Genomic DNA, 20,908 nt, shown 5'->3' with positions numbered 1-20,908 from the left:
CCAGGCGCGGACGGGCGTAGACGGGCTTACCTTTGGCGCACCTTCGGCGCGGGTTGGGCGCGGTCGCTGCGCGTGAACGCTGCACGTGGGAACTCCTGTCATATATGGATGGTGGAGGGGGAGGGGCGAGGGCGTCTCAGCTGGGAGGCGGGGCGGGCACGAGACTACCACAACAACAACAAAATGGAGGCGGAGGGGGGGGGAGTACAGTGAACGCGCTGAAAACACCCTTCAAAACAGCGTAAATATCACCCAGAGATTCAGGCACAGCTCAGCGGCGATCAGGCAGGCAGCAGTCAGATACAACAGAGTATAAATTAATGCAGATCGGCAATGAAGCTGAAATTGGCAATTAATGCAGTGCGCAATGAGGCTGAAATCGGCTCTTTGCAAGCAGCAGGCAGCAGATTAAAAAAGCAGTAATGTGAAGCAGCGCTAGCAATAGCACAACGATACCAGTATCCTCGAGGGACACAGGGGAGCGACCACTCAACTCGGGAGAGGAGCGTTATGCCTCACAGGGCAACGCAGCATAACATCCGACGCGCACAGGCAGCGATTGATGCCATGGGAGCCACAGGTGAACAGGCGGCTCTATTGTTAGCCGATATCAACAAAGCCTTTGATTCAGTCAGCTGGGCATATCTCTTTGCACTCTTGCCCCGCCTCAACTTGGGCCCGGTCTTCTTGTCATATGTCAAGCTCCTCTACACAGACATAACGGCCTCGGTGCGGGTCGCAGGGGCGGTGTCGGAGACGTTCCGCATCGGCCGTGGGACCAGACAGGGGTGTCCGCTTTCCCCCTACTTGTTCGCTCTGGCCATGGAGCCCCTGGCCGCCAGGGTGCGCTCAGATGCGCAGATACGGGGCTTTGTATGGAACGATAACTTATCGTATAGAATAGCACTCTATGCGGACGATGTCCTTTTCTTTCTTACTGACTTGCAGTACTCGGGACCGCGTGTGCTGGAAGTTATGCAACTCTTTGGAGAGGTCTCGGGCTTATACCTAAACTTGCATAAATCCACTCTATGGACACTGGGGGATGGAACGGTGACAGATCCCTGGACGTCGGGACTACGGGTGGTTACAGACGGTCTGAAGTATCTGGGGGTATTCCTGTCAGAATCGGCAAACACTGCCTGGGAACACAACGTGGTGCCCGTTTGGGAGCGGGTCCAGACAGATGTGAAAACTTTGTCTCGAATGCCCCTTTCTATATTCGGCAGATCTGCGATCTTCAAGATGGTTGCGCTCCCGCGCCTCCTCTACCAATTGCAAAACCATCCCTATCCGATCGCACCCCAATGGTTTAGACAGGTCAATTCGGTCTTGGGACGCTTTCTGTGGGCTGGGGGAGCAGCCAGAGTAGCGCTACGTACATGCTTCTTGTCCACTTACTGTGGAGGTTTGGCCACCTCGGATCTACTGTCCTATTACCAGGCCGCTCACCTCCTAATCCTGAACGAATGGTGGTATGGAGACAGTGGAGATCCGGCCTATGCCCTGGAACGCGCGTTGATGGGTGAAAATACGCTCCACACCATCCTCTACTCACCCTGGCTGCGTCGTTCGTTGCCGAGGGTCACCAGATTAGTCTTTGCTGTGTGGCGGCAGGCCTTACGCCGCATGGGCTGGTGGGGTAGGCTGACCGCCGAAACACCGCTATGGCGCAATGGCCTACTACCCGAACTATCTACATTATCAGGATTCGATGGCTGGGACATGATCGGAATCTCGCAACTGGGACATGTGATGTCCGGAACGACGCTCAAGTCCTTCCAAGCGCTTAGCACGGAATTCGATATGCCCCAGTCCCAATTTTTTCGGTACCTGCAGTTCCGACACACACTAACTCCCAGTATTGCCAACCTAGACTCGCTCCCTGAATTTAGTCCGATTGAGGCGAAGGTCTTTATGGGTGATCTTGGGGATAAGAAAGTTTCACGCATCTACCAGACGATGGTCACCCACTGCTCCTCCACTCTTCTTCCTTTAAAGACAGCCTGGGAGGCAGATATCGGCCCACTGGATGAAGATGATTGGAGGGAGGCCCTGGAATCCCCTAGGGGGGCAGCCATTGCGATACGACTTAGACTCATCCAATTCAAAGTTCTACATAGGGCCTACTACACCCGTGAGCGTCTGTGGAAAGCAGGCTTGATTGGGTCCCCGGAATGCTTGCACTGTGGGGTTGCGGTGGGCACATTGCTCCATACGGTATGGTCGTGCCCTAGGCTGGTTGGTTTCTGGAGGGGTGTGTGGAGCTGCCTGTCTGAGGTGCTGGGCTGGACCCTTCCCCGTACTCATCGCCTGGGCCTACTACACATCCTGGAGGGGGTTGGTGGAAACATATACAAACGACATTTGTTGCTCCTGGGGCTGGTAGTTGCCAAGAGGGACCTGGCCCGAGCTTGGAAGGATGTGAGGCCCCCCCCCCTGAGTGCATGGAGAGCTGGACTGGACTTTTGTATGGGTCTAGAGCGGCTGATATTTGAAGCGCGAGGATGCCCCCGCAAACACTTTAAGGTGTGGAAGAGGTGGGCGGATTATAGGGGTTTGACACTGGACCCCCCGGCGGCACCAGAGGAGGATCTTTAGCTCCCTAGTGTCCGGCGAGCCCGTACACTACGCTTAGATTGCCATGTCACGACCAAGCATCAACACTGTTCGTACACACGTGCACGGGATTAGGGTGGGTCACGGGGAGGGGTATGGGGGGTTGGGTAGTTGGGTATTGAAGAGATAGAGGCGGGTGTAAATGTTTCCTTTTATTACTGATTTATCTTGGGTCCGTGCTTGGACGCTTGGTCATATGATTTAAATGTACCAAAATGCCTAGTGGTGTTCTCCGGATTGTGGGGAGCCACTTTTTCTAATTTGCTTGACTCTATCAATAAAACTTTGTTGTGAAAAAAAATACCTTGGAACCACAAATCTCGACCACTTGGAAGGCCCTAGGCAGCGGCTTTAGGAAATGTACACAATGTAAGGCGTGTAAACACGGGGTCAACAAGACTAAATATGTTGTCCCATTCTCACAAACACCCAGAGAAATTACTAAACGCCTGAATTGTAAAACAGACTATGTGGTCTATGTGCTAGAGTGCACTTGTGGACTCAGGTATGTGGGTAGTACTCGCCTGCCGGTCCACAAGCGTGTGCTCCAGCACATTAGAGCTATAAACAACAAAGATCAGGCCTACCCTGTGGCAAGGCACTTTGAAAATGAGCATAGTTCTAATCCTACGCATCTGTCTTATTTTGTAATCGATTCAATTTGGCCAATGAAGAGAGGTGGGGATCGAGATGCAAGGCTTTGCCTTCTCAAAACCAGGTACATCTTGGAGCTAGACAGTAAGCAACCTTATGGGCTGAATGCAACGGAGGATCTATATACTTGTTTGTAAATCGTTCACGATTTACTACATTATAGACCTCGCCCGTATTGCATTTTATTTGGGTGTTCCTGCAGTGTCCACAATAATGTAAGGATATATTAATAACCTTGGTAAAACTTAGTCAGGAATGTCTCAAATGCAAACTTATAACAGCACATAACATTCAACAGTTGTTTCGGGACTCAGGGAATTGGGAATTTCTATTGCTTGTTTGCTCTATCAGTATGGTAATTGTTTGTATTTGATGAATTTTTCGTAGTATATAGGTGCCGGTTTTACCTCACATAGTGATTTAATGAGCTTTGTATTAAAGAGGGCAACCCCGGAGTTGTATCTGGGGGTACTATCATGAGCTCCATATTTGAAAAATTAGTTTTGTTAATCTTAATTAGCACTTGCACTAGCACTTTTGTATGATTAAATTTTGCACTTCTTTACTTGCCAGTAGAAAGAAAATAACTAAAAAATAAGAGCAATTTTCGAATGGTCTTAGCCCACTGGGGCCTAATTTTTTCCATTGTTCACTGCACATTCGTGGATGTGAGGTTATTAGTGAGACCAAAAAATTGTATGAATTAAGTCGATGTCAGACTTCATCATCCTTACTCATTGTCTTACCTGTATTTATACAGAGATATATATCAGAATTTTTAAAATATTTAAATACTTATTTATATATTTTATATTTTGGTCGTTTGTGCATTTAACATTGTATTGTAAACATACATTTCAATGTACTACATGTGAATGAAGTATTTTTTCCATGTTGTTGTTACCCATTTGAAAATTGCGCGCGCATTTGCACTTTAAGTATCGGCATTGGCTCTTAGCAACTCGCCATGTGATCAAGCTTTGTAAGAAGCGAAACGCGTAATGGCGGCGGCAGGCTTGCTGGAGAAAATAAAACACCTCGATTAAGCACTCAACAATGGGTCTGTTCTTTCGTCATTGAATTCCGGAGCTGGGGCAGCTGTTTCAGTTCGTGTGGCGAATTTACTTGTATATATATATATATATATATGGAACGAATTCTGTTTCCAGGATGAACCAACAGAAAATACGGACCACCACACGAATTGCAGAGTGTCACAGCAGGCGTTTATTCAACCATTTTGCAGCATTAATTTGGCATGACGCGTTTCGGGCAGGGTCTGCCCTTGATCACATATATATATATATATCCGCACACTTCTCCACCAGGAAGAAAGAGGTCACACCAGGGAAAGGCTTGGAGGGAGCTTTAATGTAGAGCACATCAAAATATGGCGAATGCATTTCAGCTATTACTGCCTTCTTCAGCGCCAGGGTTAGTAGTGAGATCGCAGCCCATCTACCTGCTTTTAATGTCCTGCTGCATCTTGATGGATAGACACCTTCTCCGCTCCTCTCGGTCACTAACGCTAACGCCTCCTGTGTGTTGCCCGATACACGGCAACTACAGTTCCCAGAATGCCACATTCCGTGTCCTGAGGCGTTGCGGTGGCGGAGCGGTCTTTCGGAATCCAACCCCCAAGTTCCTCAGTGCGCCAAATCAAGCTCTATCCTCCAGTCCCTGACCACAGCAACCCCCAAGTCTCCGGAAAGCTATCGGTGGTGAAAAAGCAGAGAATCCGCTTGTCCAACGTGTAGTCAATGACTACCACCCCGCCCCATATTTTTCCGAACCTGGAGGTGAACCAAGGATATCCATTTGACTGGAGACAAAAAGTTCCGCCGAAACAGGTACCAGTAATCCCTGGCCGACTTGATAATGCAGGGGCCTCTCGCGTGGCAATGGAAAACAATGCAACAATGTCCACACACTTCTCCACCAGAAAGAAAGAGGCCACACCAGGGAAAGGCTTGGAGGGAGCTTTAATGTAGAGCACATCAAAACATGGCAAATGCATTTCAGCTATTACTGCCTTCTTCAGCGCCAGGGTTAGTAGTGAGATTGCAGCCCATCTACCTGCTTTTAATGTCCTGCTGCGTCTTGATGGATAGACACCTGCTGCGCCCCTCTCGGTCACAAACGCTAACGCCTCCTGTGTGTTGCCCGATACACGGCAACTACAGTTCCCAGAATGCCACATTCCGTGTCATGAGGCGTTGCGGTGGCGGAGCGGTCTTTCGGAATCCAACCCCCAAATTCCTCAGTGTGCCAAATCAAGCTCTCTCCTCCAGTCCCTGACCACAGCAACCCCCAAGTCTCCAGAAAGCCATCGGCGGTGAAAAAGCAGAGAATCCGCTTGTCCAACGTGTAGTCAATGACTACCACCCGGCCCATATTTTTCCGAACCTGGAGGTGGACCAAATATATCCATTTGACTGGAGACAAAAAGTTCCGCCGAAGCAGGTACCAGTAATCCCTGGCCGACTTGATGCTACAGGGGCCCTCTCGCGGGGCACTGGAAAACCACTCAACAACGTCCGCATACTTCTCCACCAGGAAGAAAGTGGCCACACCAGGGAAAGGCTTTGAGGGAGCTTTAATGTAGAGCACATCAAAACATGGCAAATGCATTTCGGTTATTACTGCCTTCTTCAGCGCCAGGGTTAGTAGTGAGATCGCAGCCCATCTACCTGCTTTTAATGTCCTGCTGCGTCTTGATGGATAGACACCTGCTCTGCCCTCTCGGTCACAAAAGCTAACGCCTCCTGTGTGTTGCCCGATACACAGCAACTACAGTTCCCAGAATGCCACATTTCATGTCATGAGGCGTTGCGGTGGCGGAGTGGTCTTTCGGAATCCAACCCCCAAGTTCCTCAGTGTGCCAAATCAAGCTCTCTTCTCCAGTCCCTGACCACAGCAACCCCCAAGACTCCGGAAAGCCATCAGCGGTGAAAAAGCAGAGAATCCGCTTGTCCAACGAGTAGTCAATGACTACCACCCCGCCCCATATATTTCCGAACCTGGAGGTGGGCCAAGGATATCCATTTGACTGGAGACAAAAAGTTCCGCCGAAGCAGGTACCAGTAATCCCTGGCCGACTTGATAATGCAGGGGCCTCTTGCGTGGCACTGGAAAACAGCAACAATGTCCACATACTTCTCCACCAGGAAGAAATAGGCCACACCAGGGAAAGGCTTGGAGGGAGCTTTAATGTAGAGCACATCAAAACATGGCGAATGCATTTCAGCTATTACTGCCTTCTTCAGCGCCAGGGTTAGTAGTGAGATTGCAGCCCATCTACCTGCTTTTAATGTCCTGCTGCGTCTTGATGGATAGACACCTGCTCCGCCCCTCTCAGTCACAAACGCTAACGCCTCCTGTGTGTTGCCCGATACACGGCAACTACAGTTCCCAGAATGCCACATTTCGTGTCATGAGGCGTTGCAGTGGCGGAGTGGTCTTTCGGAATCCAACCCCAAAGTTCCTCAGTGCGGAAATCAAGCTCTCTCCTCCAGTTCCTGACCACAGCAACCCCCAAGACTCCGGAAAGCCATCAGCGGTGAAAAAGCAGAGAATCCGCTTGTCCAACGTGTAGTCAATGACTACCACCCCGCCCCATATTTTTCCGAACCTGGAGGTGGACCAAGGATATCCATTTGACTGGAGACAAAAAGTTCAGCCGAAACAGGTACCAGTAATCCCTGGCCGACTTGATGCTGCAGGGGCCTCTCGCGTGGCACTGGAAAACCACGCAACAATGTCCGCACACTTCTCCACCAGGAAGAAAGAGGCCACACCAGGGAAAGGCTTGGAGGGAGCTTGAATGTAGAGCACATCAAAACATGGCGAATGCATTTCAGCTATTACTGCCTTCTTCAGCGCCAGGGTTAGTAGTGAGATCGCAGCCCATCTACCTGCTTTTAATGTCCTGCTGCGTCTTGATGGATAGACACCTGCTCTGCCCCTCTCGGTCACAAAAGCTAACATCTCCTGTGTGTTGCCCGATACACGGCAACTACAGTTCCCAGAATGCCACATTTCGTGTCATGAGGCGTTGCGGTGGCGGAGCGGTCTTTTGGAATCCAACCCCTAAGTTCCTCAGTGCGCCAAATCAAGCTCTCTCCTCCAGTACCTGACCACAGCAACCCCCAAGTCTCCGGAAAGCCATCGGTGGTAAAAAAGCAGAGCATCCGCTTGTCCAACGTGTAGTCAATGACTACCACCCCGCCCCATATTTTTCCGAACCTGGAGGTGAACCAAGGATATCCATTTGACTGGAGACAAAAAGTTCCGCCGAAGCAGGTACCAGTAATCCCTGGCCGACTTGATGCTGCAGGGGCCTCTCGCGTGGCACTGGAAAACCACGCAACAATGTCCGCACACTTCTCCACCAGGAAGAAAGAGGCCACACCAGGGAAAGGCTTGGAGGGAGCTTTAATGTAGAGCACATCAGAACATGGCGAATGCATTGCGGCTATTACTGCCTCCTTCAGCGCCAGGGTTAGTAGTGAGATCGCAGCCCATCTACCTGCTTTTAATGTCCTGCTGCGTCTTGATGGATAGACACCTGCTCCGCCCCTCTCGGTCACAAACGCTAACGCCTCCTGTGTGTTGCCCGATACACGGCAACTACAGTTTCCAGAATGCCACATTCCGTGTCATGAGGCGTTGCGGTGGCGGAGCGGTCTTTCGGAATCCAACCCCCAAGTTCCTCAGTGTGCCAAATTAAGCTCTCTCCGCCAGTCCCTGACCACAGCAACCCCCAAGTCTCCGGAAAGCCATCGGCGGTGAAAAAGCAGAGAATCCGCTTTCCCAACGTGTAGTCAATGACTACCACCCGCCCCATATTTTTCCGGACCTGGAGGGGGACCAAGGATATCAATTTGACTGGAGACAAAAAGTTCCGCCGAAGCAGGTACCAGTAATCCCTGGCTGACTTGATGCTACAGGGGCCTCTCGCGTGGCACTGGAAAACCACGCAACAATGTCTGCACTCTTCTCCACCAGGAAGAAAGAGGCCACACCAGGGAAAGGCTTGAAGGGAGCTTTAATGTAGAGCACATCAAAACATGGCGAAGCCATTTCGGCTATTACTGCCTTCTTCAGCGCCAGGGTTAGTAGTGAGATCGCAGCCCATCTACCTGCTTTTAATGTCCTGCTGCGTCTTGAAGGATAGACACCTGCTCCGCCCCTCTCGGTCACAAACGCTAACGCCTCCTGTGTGTTGCCCGATACACGGCAACTACAGTTCCCAGAATGCCACATTCCGTGTCATGAGGCGCTGCGGTGGCGGAGCGGTCTTTCGGAATCCAACCCCCCAAGTTCCTCAGTGCGCCAAATCAAGCTCTCTCCTCCATTCCCTGACCACAGCAACCCCCGAGTCTCCGGAAAGCCATCAGCGGTGAAAAAGCAGAGAATCCGCTTGTCCAACGTGTAGTCGATGACTACCACCCCGCCCCATATTTTTCCGAACCTGGAGGTGGACCAAGGATATCCATTTGACTGGAGACCAAAAGTTCCGCCGATGCAGGTACCAGTAATCCCTGGCCGACTTGATGCTGCAGGGGCCTCTCGTGTGGCACTGGAGAACTACGCAACAATGTCCGCACACTTCTCCACCATATATAAAAGGTCACTGTAGCGCGCGCACTCAGGCCAAGGAAATGGGAGACGGTTCAACAAACAGGAGGATTTATTACTGGCATAAACCTCTGTGACGTGTTTCGACTGTACAACGGTCTTGTTCAGACATCGGAGTGTTGTGTGTCAAGTCATTACCTGCGGTCAAGTGAACATGAAAATAAACATGAAAATAGACAAAGGACTGCTGCTGGAGATGCTGATAGATTAATGCTGAAGGCAGCGGCCATGCTGGATTGCCTGCAGTATGCCTGAGCGTGATCAAAGTAATCGCACCAAGTCACAGTGTACCTGTTGTATTGGGCATTCAAGTGTGACCAGATATGCCTTCCTGCACAACTAGATGAAGCTGGATTAATCCCTATCCTGGAACTGTGTCACGGCTGCTGGCCACAAACCCAGATTGACCTCCTAGTCGGGGACTCGACCAGAACAGCCACAGGCACAGTGACTTCATTTGTGGTCAGCAGCCGTGACATAATTCGAGGATGAGGATTAATCCTGCTTCATCTAGTTGTGGCAATTGTAAACCTTTCTTTCCTGCCAGCTGTTTAAACAACTTTCTTGTCTTCTTCTGCCTACTTGGACCAGCCCCCACCCCGTCTTCTTTAGACCCCTCATTGCCCATCGTACTCACATAACATAGCTTTTCAACACCATGTGCAATAACGGTCTGAAAAACAAACAGAATAAAACTTATCCTGCAAGAGGAAATCGGTAAGGCAGCAGACAAGACAAAAATCAACAGCCATAAACAAGTTAATGAAGAACTGTTCAACATACAATTCCATGGAACACCATTCAACATATAATTCAATGAGGGGGCGCTAGAGGGCGCACTGCAGAATGGCTGGCTCCTGAGGTGGCTCCGCCGGGCGGGTGCTCAATAAAGCTTCTATAGCCGTTTTGCGAACATGTACAGGGCTTGAAAGTAAGCGCACTGTGGGAAAATGCGAGGATAGCTGCAAACCACGATTACGGAGGATCGCCCACGGACGATCAAAAATGGCGGCGCCCGCATTGTAAGGCAGCCCGGTGACAACGGATGAACGGTGATCCTGGGACATTACACGGACAGTAAGAGCAACGTGCGATGGGCATAGCGTAGAGGCGGGGTGCACTGATGAAATCACAGAGTTAATATATGAACTGCATGTATATACAGAAACTGAGCCTTTGTATGTGCAGGTTGCCCCTGGCGACAAAATGGCGGACTGATGTACCGGTGCAGGGAGCTGCATACAGTAATGGAGAAACAGGACCTGTGGCGCTCGTAAATTGCTGCAATTAACATTGTCCCCATACCGGAATCTGCGATCTGCACTGTAACTGCGCAGCTATAAAGGAACCATCGCATGAAGCGGAAACGCCTTCAGTGCTAGGGGCTATTTGTGGCGCGAAGGTGTGGTGGAAGCGGCGCAGGATAATGGCTCATGGTGCAGTGTAATTTGATGCTTGCCACTAACAGTCACCATGAAATGTGGCGCACATAATCAAAAGGCACGGAACCACAAAATAATCATCTCTTCGCTGCACCGACACTGTAAACCGGTGTCTCCTATGTGCAGTGCGATCTCCCCGCGTTCGCCCTAAATGTCGAGTAGCTGAGCGGCAACACATCCTTTCCATCTCTGGGTGCTCCCCCCCCTGGCCCCATAGAAATGTATACACTGGCCGCCGAGTATTGGGCAATACTGATGTGGATGTAACAGCGTGCACTGTCAACTCGACCGCATGTTGTGAATAGCCTACAGGACTTGTGTCATTTGCGGTGGATCCTACAAAGCTGGTCTGTTCCCGCAGCTCAACACTGATCACACGCTATATTAAGCAGGCAGAAGACGGGGTAACTACTAACTTGTGTACTGTTTCAAAAAGCTGTGAGGTATCGCCATCGCTCCTGTAGTTCGACCTACATGCGACACCGGGAAAATGGGCAAACCGGATAAACAGCAAACGAAGTTGCAGTTCGAATCCAAACGGCAAAACAGAGGTGCAACTGCACAATCAGACACTGAAACAGATAACGACCCGGCAGATGGCGGAGGTTTGGAACGGGTGCTGCGGGCTATACAACAAAGCCTCCAAGAAATGAATGGCAAATTGGACACCCTAACACAAAGAGTGGATAATATGGCGGCCAAGCTAGATAAACACGGTGAACGGCTTGTAGAAGCGGAAAACAGAATTTTATGTCAAGAACGCAGGCTCCTATTATGCCTTCTTTTCTTGCTTTATTTTCAATAGCAGCAAGATAAGTAAAAACTACAAATACCCAGAAGGCACAGGAGAAGAACTACTGGCCAATGGGATTAGAGTAAACAAACAATGAACCAATCGTAACCAGGTTAGTATATATGGCCAACTCTGACCACACAAAGTCCTCTTTTCTTGCTGCTACGCAGTCGGATAAGTCGCATTCTCTATTTCTCTATTGTATTTAATGTATTTTGCTTGTTTATTGCATTCATATTGCTTATTTATTGCCTGTTTGCTGCCATATTAGTTATTGTGCCTTACGCGCGTTCGCGCTCGTTTCAGCTGTCAGACTTTGTCCACATTGCTCTGGTCCCGTTTTCGGCCCGCCCCCCCTCACGCGTTGCAGCGTTTGGTTCTTCCCGCTGCGCACGCTTCCCGCTCCCTGCTCCTCACCGGCTGTTTTCAGACTGCGCTCTGTAGCTTCCTGCAGCTCGTTTGCCTACCGCTTCTGAACAACGCGGTGCCCGCCCCCAGAGTAGTGCCTTCCTGCCATTCTGGCCCGTTTCCGCCCCTTTTGTTTTCCTGGTGATTTTAACCCCTTCCTTACTGTTTTTTCTGTCATGGAGATTCCAAGCTCTCCAGAGTTAGACAATGAGGAAAGCGAGGCTTTCAAATCAGACCTCAGTCACTTTATAAATAATTCAGTGGAGACTGCTGTCGAGGCTTCAATGACTCGTGTTTCCAAACACATGGAGAATTCCCTTTTAAGCCTCATGACTAAAGCTTTGGCCCATTCTGCGGGGGATAGTAGAAAACGTAAACTGGTTCCTTCCACTTCTCTTTCCAAAAATGTGTCACTGTTGGGTCGCGAGTCCTCCTCGCATTTGACTGAGGACGTGGTTCCTCCCAGGCCTCCCACCAAGGAGGAGATAAAGATTGCTATGTCTAAAAGTAAAATTAAGACAAAAAATGTGGAGGTGCCTAAGAAGCTGGTCATTAATACCATTCCTGACACGGATGATGACGATTATATGGGTGACACAGATGACTTCACAGATTTATTTCAATTGGTTCATCCTCCTTCCCCCAAGAAAGCGAGATTGGATGCTTTTGCGTCTCAGCCTGTATTGGATTCGGAGGGCAATCCGATGTTTGACCCCTCTTCTATCAGACATCCTAATTCTACAGAGTGGTTTCCCACTGCTCATGTGGGGGAGTACATCTCCTCCAAGCTCCGTCTGCCTTTGGATACGTCTGTTCGGGCAAAACTCAAATCTGAATGTCCTAAACCTTCCCTTCCCTGTCATGTTACTGTTACGCCTGCTATAGATCAGCCGCTCCTTACTTTCTTTTCGAAATTTGGCAAAGATCCACGCAAGGGTGTGGATAAAGCTTGGTCCACTTGCCAGGACAAGCTTTTGGATGTCGTGGGTCCTTTGGCCCGGGTTTTGGATATGGCGGAGACGGCCCGCTTGGAGGGTTCGGATTTAAATCCTGAAGAAATTTCTTTGTGGCTACAGAGGTCCTTTTGCCTTTTAGGTAATGCAAATGCAGCAATCATTCCTGAGCGCCGTAAGTGCCTGTTAATCAATTTGGACCCGAAGTTGACTAACTTGGCTTCTCAGGATCCTAGTGTCAAAGCCGACGGCCTTTTGTTTGGTGATTCCCTGGTCAAGGATCTCAGTTGTTATGTGTCCACTTTTGCTTCCTTGGACAAGGCCCAATTTTCCATCAAAAAAGTGTTTGCCCCTCGGGTTTTTGGCAGGGCCGGCAGAGGCAGGAACCGCTCTTCCGGCCGCGGTTATCCGAACCAAGGTTCCAGAGGCGCAGCCAATTCCGGCTATCAGGAATTCAAGCCACAGTTTTACCCCCAACGTGGACGTGGCTTCCGGGGCCGAGGACAGAAAGGCTTCCGTTCCAACAACAACAACGTCAACAACCAAGGTGAGCCCTTCCCCTCCTCCAATCTCTTTCTTCACAGGTGGCGCATGCTCACAGCAGACCCCTGGGTCCTCAATTCTGTCCAAGGCTATCTCATAGAGTTTTACGCTCAACCTTCCCAGTCTATTTTTCCTCCTCCTTTGGTTTTTTCTGCAGACGTCGCTCTGCTCGTCTCTAAGGAGATTCAAAATCTTCTTCAAAAACAAGCCATGCTTGTCGCTCCCTTCGACCCCTCCGGTTTTCTAAGCTCCCTCTTTTTGGTTCGCAAAAAGAACAAGAAAGTTCGTCCAGTCATCAATCTCAAGTGGTTCAACCAGTTCGTGGTTTATCGCCACTTCAAGATGGAGACCATTCTCCATCTCAGAGATATGTTGCGCCAATCAGATTGGATGGTCAGACTCGATCTTCAGGATGCCTATCTCTCAATTCCTATTCACGAGTCTCACACAAAATATCTACAATTTCAGTGGTCCGGTGTCACTTACCGGTTCTGTTCGCTTCCTTTCGGACTTTCTTCCGCTCCTTGGTGCTTCACCAAGATGATGAAGCCTGTGGTATCTTACCTGCGCTCCCTAGGTATTCGTCTCATCATTTATATGGACGATATCTTGATCATGCACTCAGACAAACAGACTCTTCTTTCCCATCTCGATGTCGCTCAGTCTCTCCTACTCGGTCTGGGGTTCCTCATCAATTCCGAGAAATCTATGTTGGTCCCTTCTCAGAGTGTGGAGTTTCTAGGATTCCACGTGGACTCTTCCACCGCATCTCTTTATCTTCCAAAATCCAAGGTTTCAGCCATTCGGTCAGAGTTATGTCAAATTCTTCGTCTTTCCGAAGTGTCTTTACATTCTCTTGCAAGAGTCGTGGGCCTTCTGTCAGCCTCCATTCAAGCCATTTTTCCCGGGCCTCTTCATTATCGAGCCCTGCAACGCTTAAAGATACGTCATCTTCGCCAAGGCTTGGCGTACTCAGATCTCATCCAGTTAGACCTAGAGTCCCGTCTCGAACTACAATGGTGGATAGACCATTTAGATGCGTGGAAAGGGAGAACGATCTTCGATTCGGCCCCAGATCTTGTATTAGAATCAGATGCCAGTCTGTCAGGTTGGGGCGCCCGATGTGGTTCAATCTCGACTGGAGGTACATGGTCTCCAGAGGAGTCATCATTGCACATCAACTGTTTAGAGATGCTGGCAGGCTCCTTTGCAATCCGCAGTCTCGCAAAGAACAAAGCAAGTAGTTCTATTCTCCTTCGGATGGACAATGTTTCTGCGGTCCGCTACATAAACCATCTTGGTGGCACAAAGTCGAAACCTCTCGCAGAACTCGCAAAGAGTCTTTGGGAATTCTGTATTCAGCACAAACTGTCTCTTCGAGCAGAATATCTTCCAGGCAGTCTCAATGCCATAGCAGATTGGCACTCTCGCTCCCTTCGAGATTCAAGCGATTGGAAGCTGCTTCACTCCGTCTTTCTCTCTCTCTCCAAGGAATGGGGTCCCTTCTCTATCGATCTCTTTGCTTCCCGTCTCAGTTCCCAACTCCCCGCTTTCTTCAGCTGGAGACCAGATCCACTTGCTCTGGCAACGGATGCCTTTCTTCTGGACTGGTCCCTGCATCTCAACTATGCTTTTCCTCCGTTCCTGATGATCAACAGGGTCCTGGCCCAGGTACGTCGCCAGTCGACATCCTTGGTTCTCCTGGCACCTTTTTGGCAGGCTCAAATCTGGTTCCCTTCACTCCTGGAGCTGGCAGTGGACTTTCCGGTTCTTCTTCCCTTCAGAGACGACCTCCTGCTGGACCCTCAGGGTCTTCCCCACGCCATGATTCTAGACCGGTCTCTGGTTCTGTCAGCTTGGAAGATTTCCAGACTTCCTCGTCTGGCGTCATCATTTCACAAGAGGCTTCACTCTTTATCAGCAGAGCTTGGGCCCCTGGTACATCCAGAGCCTACAAATCCGCTTGGACTTTATGGGCAAGCTGGTGTGTGGAACGGTCTGTCGATCCCTTTTCAGCTCCTTTAAGTTTCGTGGTTAATTTCCTGGCTTCAGAAGCCAGTGCGGGTAAATCTTATCGCACTGTCAATTTGTACAGATCTGCTATCTCTTTGAACCTTTGTCCCATCGACAATAAGCCAGTTGGTTCCCATCCTTTGGTGTGTCGTCTGCTTCGTGGAGTTCGATTCTCAAAACCTCCGTTGGCTAAGTATTCCTTTTTATGGGATGTTAATTTGGTGTTCAAATTGTTTATCTCATGGCCTGAGAATGATGCTCTTTCTCTCAAGATGCTTTCAGCCAAACTTACCATGGTATTGTGTTTAATTTCAATCAAATGTGTCTCTGATGTCAAAGCTTTGGATTTGTCTTCCAGACAATTTTCACCTTCTGGTGTTTTGTTTCAGGTTCACAGGCGTACCAAAACTAATTTGCAATCTGTGTCTTATCCCTATTTTCCTTCGCAACCTCAGCTTTGTGTTGGGCAATGTTTAAAAAGTTACGAACAGAAAACTGCTGATGTCAGGTCTTCCTCTCATTCGCAATTGCTCATTTCTTTTCGCAAACCCCATCATCCTGTGTCCTCTGCCACTTTAGCCCGTTGGGTGAGGTGGGTCATGTCCCTCGCGGGCATTGATGTTACTGCTTTTGATGCTCACTCCGCTAGGGGTGCAATGGCTCTAAAGCCTTTTGGGCAGGCTCTCGTTTGGAGGATATCCTGAAATCAGCAGATTGGTCTAATGATACTGTTTTCAAAACGTTTTATTGCAAACCTGTTGTTACTGCTTCTTCTTTAGTTGTTGATATGCTTTGAACAAGCATAATAGGAGCCTCCGTTCTTGACATAAAATGTAGATTTTCCTAGTTATTATGACGGAAAGTCTTAATTTTATTAAAGACACGGAGGCGAGTATTATCCCTCCGCTGCTTTACTAATTTTGTCTCCGGCTTTACCACCAGCCTCCAATTAACTCTGCGTCTGCTCCTGTGGATATACTTCCTTCATTTGGCTCTTCACCTCGTTGCAATAAGAGTTTCCTCCAGTGCTATCCTGCAGTCTTGGGTTTCCTTCAGGATTTTCTGGCTTGGATTATGACGTTTTGCATTGTATTGTCTATATTTCCATTGTTTATGCATTCTCTTTGACTTCTCGCACAAAAAAAGAGGACTTTGTGTGGTCAGAGCTGGCCATATATACCAACCTGGTGCCTGGGGTGCCGCTCGCAGTCGTTTCCTTTGCCAAGTCTAAGGAATTCTATTTAAACCGGACACTGCTAACTCTGCTGCTACTGCCCTAAATGGAGAACTAGTGTGGGGAACCTTGAGCCCGTGTGCTCCATTCCGGATTTTGCAGCTGCTGCTGAGGGAGAGGGACGAAGAACCGGCCAGCGGGAGCGGGACTGCGAGGCCCAGAGGTGCTAGCGCCAGGACATCGCGCGCACCTGGTGCCTCTCCCGCCCCCTCCTCCCTGAAGGCTACATAACGACTCGCGGCCCCCGCTTCGCGGGAGCCGCTCGCAGTCGTTTCCTTTGCCAAGTCTGAGGAATTCTATTTAAACTGGACACTGCTAACTCTGCTGCTACTGCCCTAAACGGAGAACTAGTGTGGGGAACCTTGAGCCCGTGTGCTCCATTCCGGATTTTGCAACTGCTGCTGAGGGAGAGGGACGAAGAACCGGCCAGCGGGAGCGGGACTGCGAGGCCCAGAGGTGCTAGCGCCAGGACATCGCGTGCACCTGGCGCCTCTTCCCGCCCCCCTCCTCCTCCTACTTAGCCCCGCCTACAGACGCGAACGCGGGACGCGCGCGGACGGAAGCGCGGGCCAAGACTGGGCAAAGAGCGGGCCGTTCGAGGACGGGAGAGACCGGACCGGGCCACCCCCCTAAATCTTGCTTGTGTCCCCCCTCCTCATTACATCACTTGCCCCTTTCCTGTATCCTCAAGATACACCACAAACAATGAGTAAAATGGAGACTAGGAGCAAAGCTAATTCGGCTGTCGCTGGACCTACGACACCCGCTGTGGCCCAAGGTAAAATCGACAATTATTTCCTAAAAGCGGGATCTCTGCTGATTGATGACATCACTGTCTTAGAAAGACCCATTTCCCAAGAAATCGAGTGGGTCAGGAGATCATCTATGGGTATTATAGCGATGGCAAAAACCCCTGAGGAAAGGTCGAACATAGATGGCTCGCAGCTTGGAGCTTGTGGAGGGGACCAACCACCTATCAGTATAGATCTCTCAGAGGAAACCCTAAGTGACCTCGAAGATATGAGTCTACTCTCACTCCCACTGACACAAATTACACAACCTCCAACCACTACAACTGTGGGAGAACATACTGTACAAATCCCTAACCCACCAAGGGAAGAACCGCCACCAGCAATAAACACCTTAGACACAATAGAGCCGCCAAATACAGTTTGGGGTGTAAGGGAGGGAGCAATACAAAAAAGGAAAATGGGGAAACAGAGCCACAGGGAAAGAAAGGCGAAAAAATCAAAGCCAGGGGCAACACACAATAAATCTAGCTCCGATAATACCATACACGAGGCTCCACCACCAGCTAAAACGGAGCTCTCTCCCCTGGAAAAAGTTACCAACATTACCACTGAACTTTTGCCTCCCACAATAGAACACAATACCGAGATAGCAGAAGAGGATATTACACTTGCAGATATAGGAAATCTGCTTAGGTCAATCCTTAGTCCTCTAGAAGCCCGCCTGATCAAAATAGAAGCGAGACTCACTAAATTTGAGAAAACCGCCTCCCAGTTTATGGATAGTTGGAAATCTGAGATCCCCTGTCCCATAGCCTCCAGCACAGACCCAAAACATAAAAAGGACCCTGAGCCTCAGAAGCCAGCTAAAAACAATGAGGCCGAAAAAACAACATCCTCAACTACAACCAAAAACCCAAAACCAGTTATTGACCAAGCACCCAATTTAAAGGCCAAACCACACCAACCAGCTACTGCCGTGGGTGTCTCCCACAAACAACCTCTTAGCTCACAGCAAACATTTGCAGTCACCGATACAACACATTCACAACTACAACACACAAGTGCACCGAAACCTTCATCAATCATTACACAAAACCCTCAGGACCTCAATAACACATTGTCAATAGCACAAAAAACAGTAACTGTAAATCTTCCACCAGAGGTAGCTGCATATACTGTCATTCTAGCTGGGGCACCCGAATTAAAACCAGCTTCAACCGAGATAGGGGCCTCATTAAAAAATAAAGTAATTAACTGGTTATCCACATACAGACCACTTCCTAGAGGTATGACCAGCGATATTCGCATGGTAAGAAGAGTCTCATGAGTAGGAAAGACGCCCAAAACAATTAGTGGTGACTGTATACTGGTCAGCTTTAAAGAACCAGGAACAGTCTCCTACATCTGTGGTTGCTTCCCAGAGGACGAGGGAAATAACATCCACCCACTTCCTCTCTCGTTCTTCTACCCATCAAACACTCACATACCCAACGACCAGAGATGGGGACACCGCCACGAACCACTGGGAAATTGGGGGGGAAACCAGGGAGGGAGGAGAATCCCCTATAACCAAATGCGAACAGTATCGGGCTACCCGCCAATTTATGATGACCCTCAAGGTTGGGGGACTGTAAAAAGAAGAGGAATGGGAAGGGGTGGCTTCGAAAGAGAAATAACTTGGCCCCCCAGACACTATCAGCCACCGTTTCTGCCGACCTTCAATCGATATGACTGTCTTGAAATGGTGGACTGACAGCTGGCCTCTGAAGAAAGGGCACCCCGGAAACCACTAGGGCATGACACATCTAATTTCAATGACGACGGCGGTCAAAATCCCCTTAACTTTATCCATGGGGAGGAGCATTTTGCTACTAGAAATTTGGGAAATCTCCAACAGAGAGCAGAAAGGGTAACTAACTCAGAGGGTACATTTAGGGGACAAGGGCCGATACAGGGGATATCCCCAATAGTCCATATCAATCAAACGACTAATCAAACCACGAAGGGAAATAGGCACCTCGTCCCTCACACATTTAAACTGCTCTCATGGAACGTGGCAGGACTGGCCAATAAAATAGATTCGGACTCATGGGCTGAATTAATCAACTCCAAAAGTGCTTGCCTCTTCCAAGAGACTTGGGCAAGGGAGGAGCATACCTATAGGGGCTTTGAGACATTCTCGATACAAGCAGTATGGGGTGGGAGAGGCCGACCATCCGGAGGTCTGGCAATCTGGGTGGCCTCGGATATGGGCTGTATAGCTTCACGACATACCGTGGATTCGGAAGATATACTGGCTGTTCTTCTGGAATGGCCGAGATTACATAAATTACTCTTAATAAATGTCTATTCCAGGCCAGTCTCCATATCTGCCACCTCCAAAACCATTGAGGCATTGTCCTCTCTCCTAGAAACCATTCCAGAAGGCATACCATACCTAGTAGGGGGAGACTTCAACTCGCATTTCAAACCATTACCTGGCCTACTTGATGGACCCTCCCTAGAGGAGGACTCAAGTTGGCAGGTTCCACCAACAGAGGTTCCCCCTCCGAGAGCATGGACACCACTAGCCGTACAGATAAACACGCTTACTCTCAATTACGGCCTGAGAGCCTGTAACGGTCGCGCCAGGTCTGATATCCCGAGCAAATGCACGTACAATAAAATCGGGAGAGAATCTAGACTAGACTACTTTCTGGTACAGTTGCATGCCTGGAAAAGGGTGGCGGATTTCAGAGTAACACCTAGAGAGGATAGTGACCACAATGCCTTAGAACTGGATTATGCCATCCCCCGTATGGAGGAGCGGGCGCCAAATGAACAAAATCCCAGAGAGGGACACCTCCTAGATAACAATAGGAGGAGGATAAGATGGGAAAACCTAGCTACCAGCGAAGACAAGCTAGCTACCCTCTATGCTGGGGTCACCCCAATTCTAGAGGAGGCTTTTGATTTATGGACCTCAGAGTGCACGAAGGAAATTAGCGAGGATCTCGCACACGTACACGAGCACCTAATTAAAAAACTTGAAGAAGACCTCTTCTGCAGCAGACCTCCCAGAACGCAGGGATCACATAAAGGCACTTGGTTTAACACCTCATGCCGAAATGCAAAATGTGACCTTCTATCTACTATTAAAGCAGGAGGCCTGAGGGAAGAGATCCGCACCAGAAGGAGGGCGTATAAACACTTATAGCTAACTAACCTGGTTACGATTGGTTCATTGTTTGTTTACTCTAATCCCATTGGCCAGTAGTTCTTCTCCTGTGCCTTCTGGGTATTTGTAGTTTTTACTTATCTTGCTGCTATTGAAAATAAAGCAAGAAAAGAAGGCATAATACTCGCCTCCGTGTCTTTAATAAAATTAAGACTTGCCGTCATAATAACTAGGAAAATCTACATTTCTGCGGTAGAAGATGAATCCAGGTCCACCACGAAAACATGTGCAACAATGGAGAAGGTTCTGGAAGTAATTTGCAATAAGACGGAGGATTTAGAAGACAGGTCCCGCTGTAATAATGTACGTATAACAGGTGTTCCAGAAACCACGAACATTGGCAAAATGGAGACTTATGTGGAGGAACTGCTCCGAACCATATTTGGCGGGGAAGCTTTGTCGTCAGTATTCTTGGTGGAGCGCGACATCGCACTCTCGCCCCGCGTCCTAAACCAGGTGCTCCACCGCGTCCAATTGTCGCCCGTCTGCTGAACTATAGAGACAGGGACGCCGTTCTAAGGCTGGCTCGCGAAAAAGGCGAAATCACCCACCAGGGAACAAGCTGGAGTTTTATCCGGACTACACCATGGCAGTCCAGCAAGCAAGAAAGGAATACAACCCGGCAAAGAAAAAACTGAGA

At 49.3% G+C, this 20,908-nt stretch overlaps 1 pseudogene; it reads left to right on the top strand.

The window, feature by feature from the left end:
- Positions 1-11,732: 11,732 nt before the first annotated feature.
- LOC147717204 (uncharacterized) lies at positions 11,733-14,343 on the top strand (annotated as a pseudogene).
- Positions 14,344-20,908: the final 6,565 nt, after the last annotated feature.

This window comes from Lissotriton vulgaris, chromosome 5, assembly GCF_964263255.1.
Source record: "Lissotriton vulgaris chromosome 5, aLisVul1.2, whole genome shotgun sequence".
In the NCBI taxonomy this organism is placed as follows: Eukaryota; Metazoa; Chordata; class Amphibia; order Caudata; family Salamandridae; genus Lissotriton; species Lissotriton vulgaris.
Note: the sequence above shows the minus strand (reverse complement) of the source record. Positions and strands in the feature narration are given on the sequence as shown.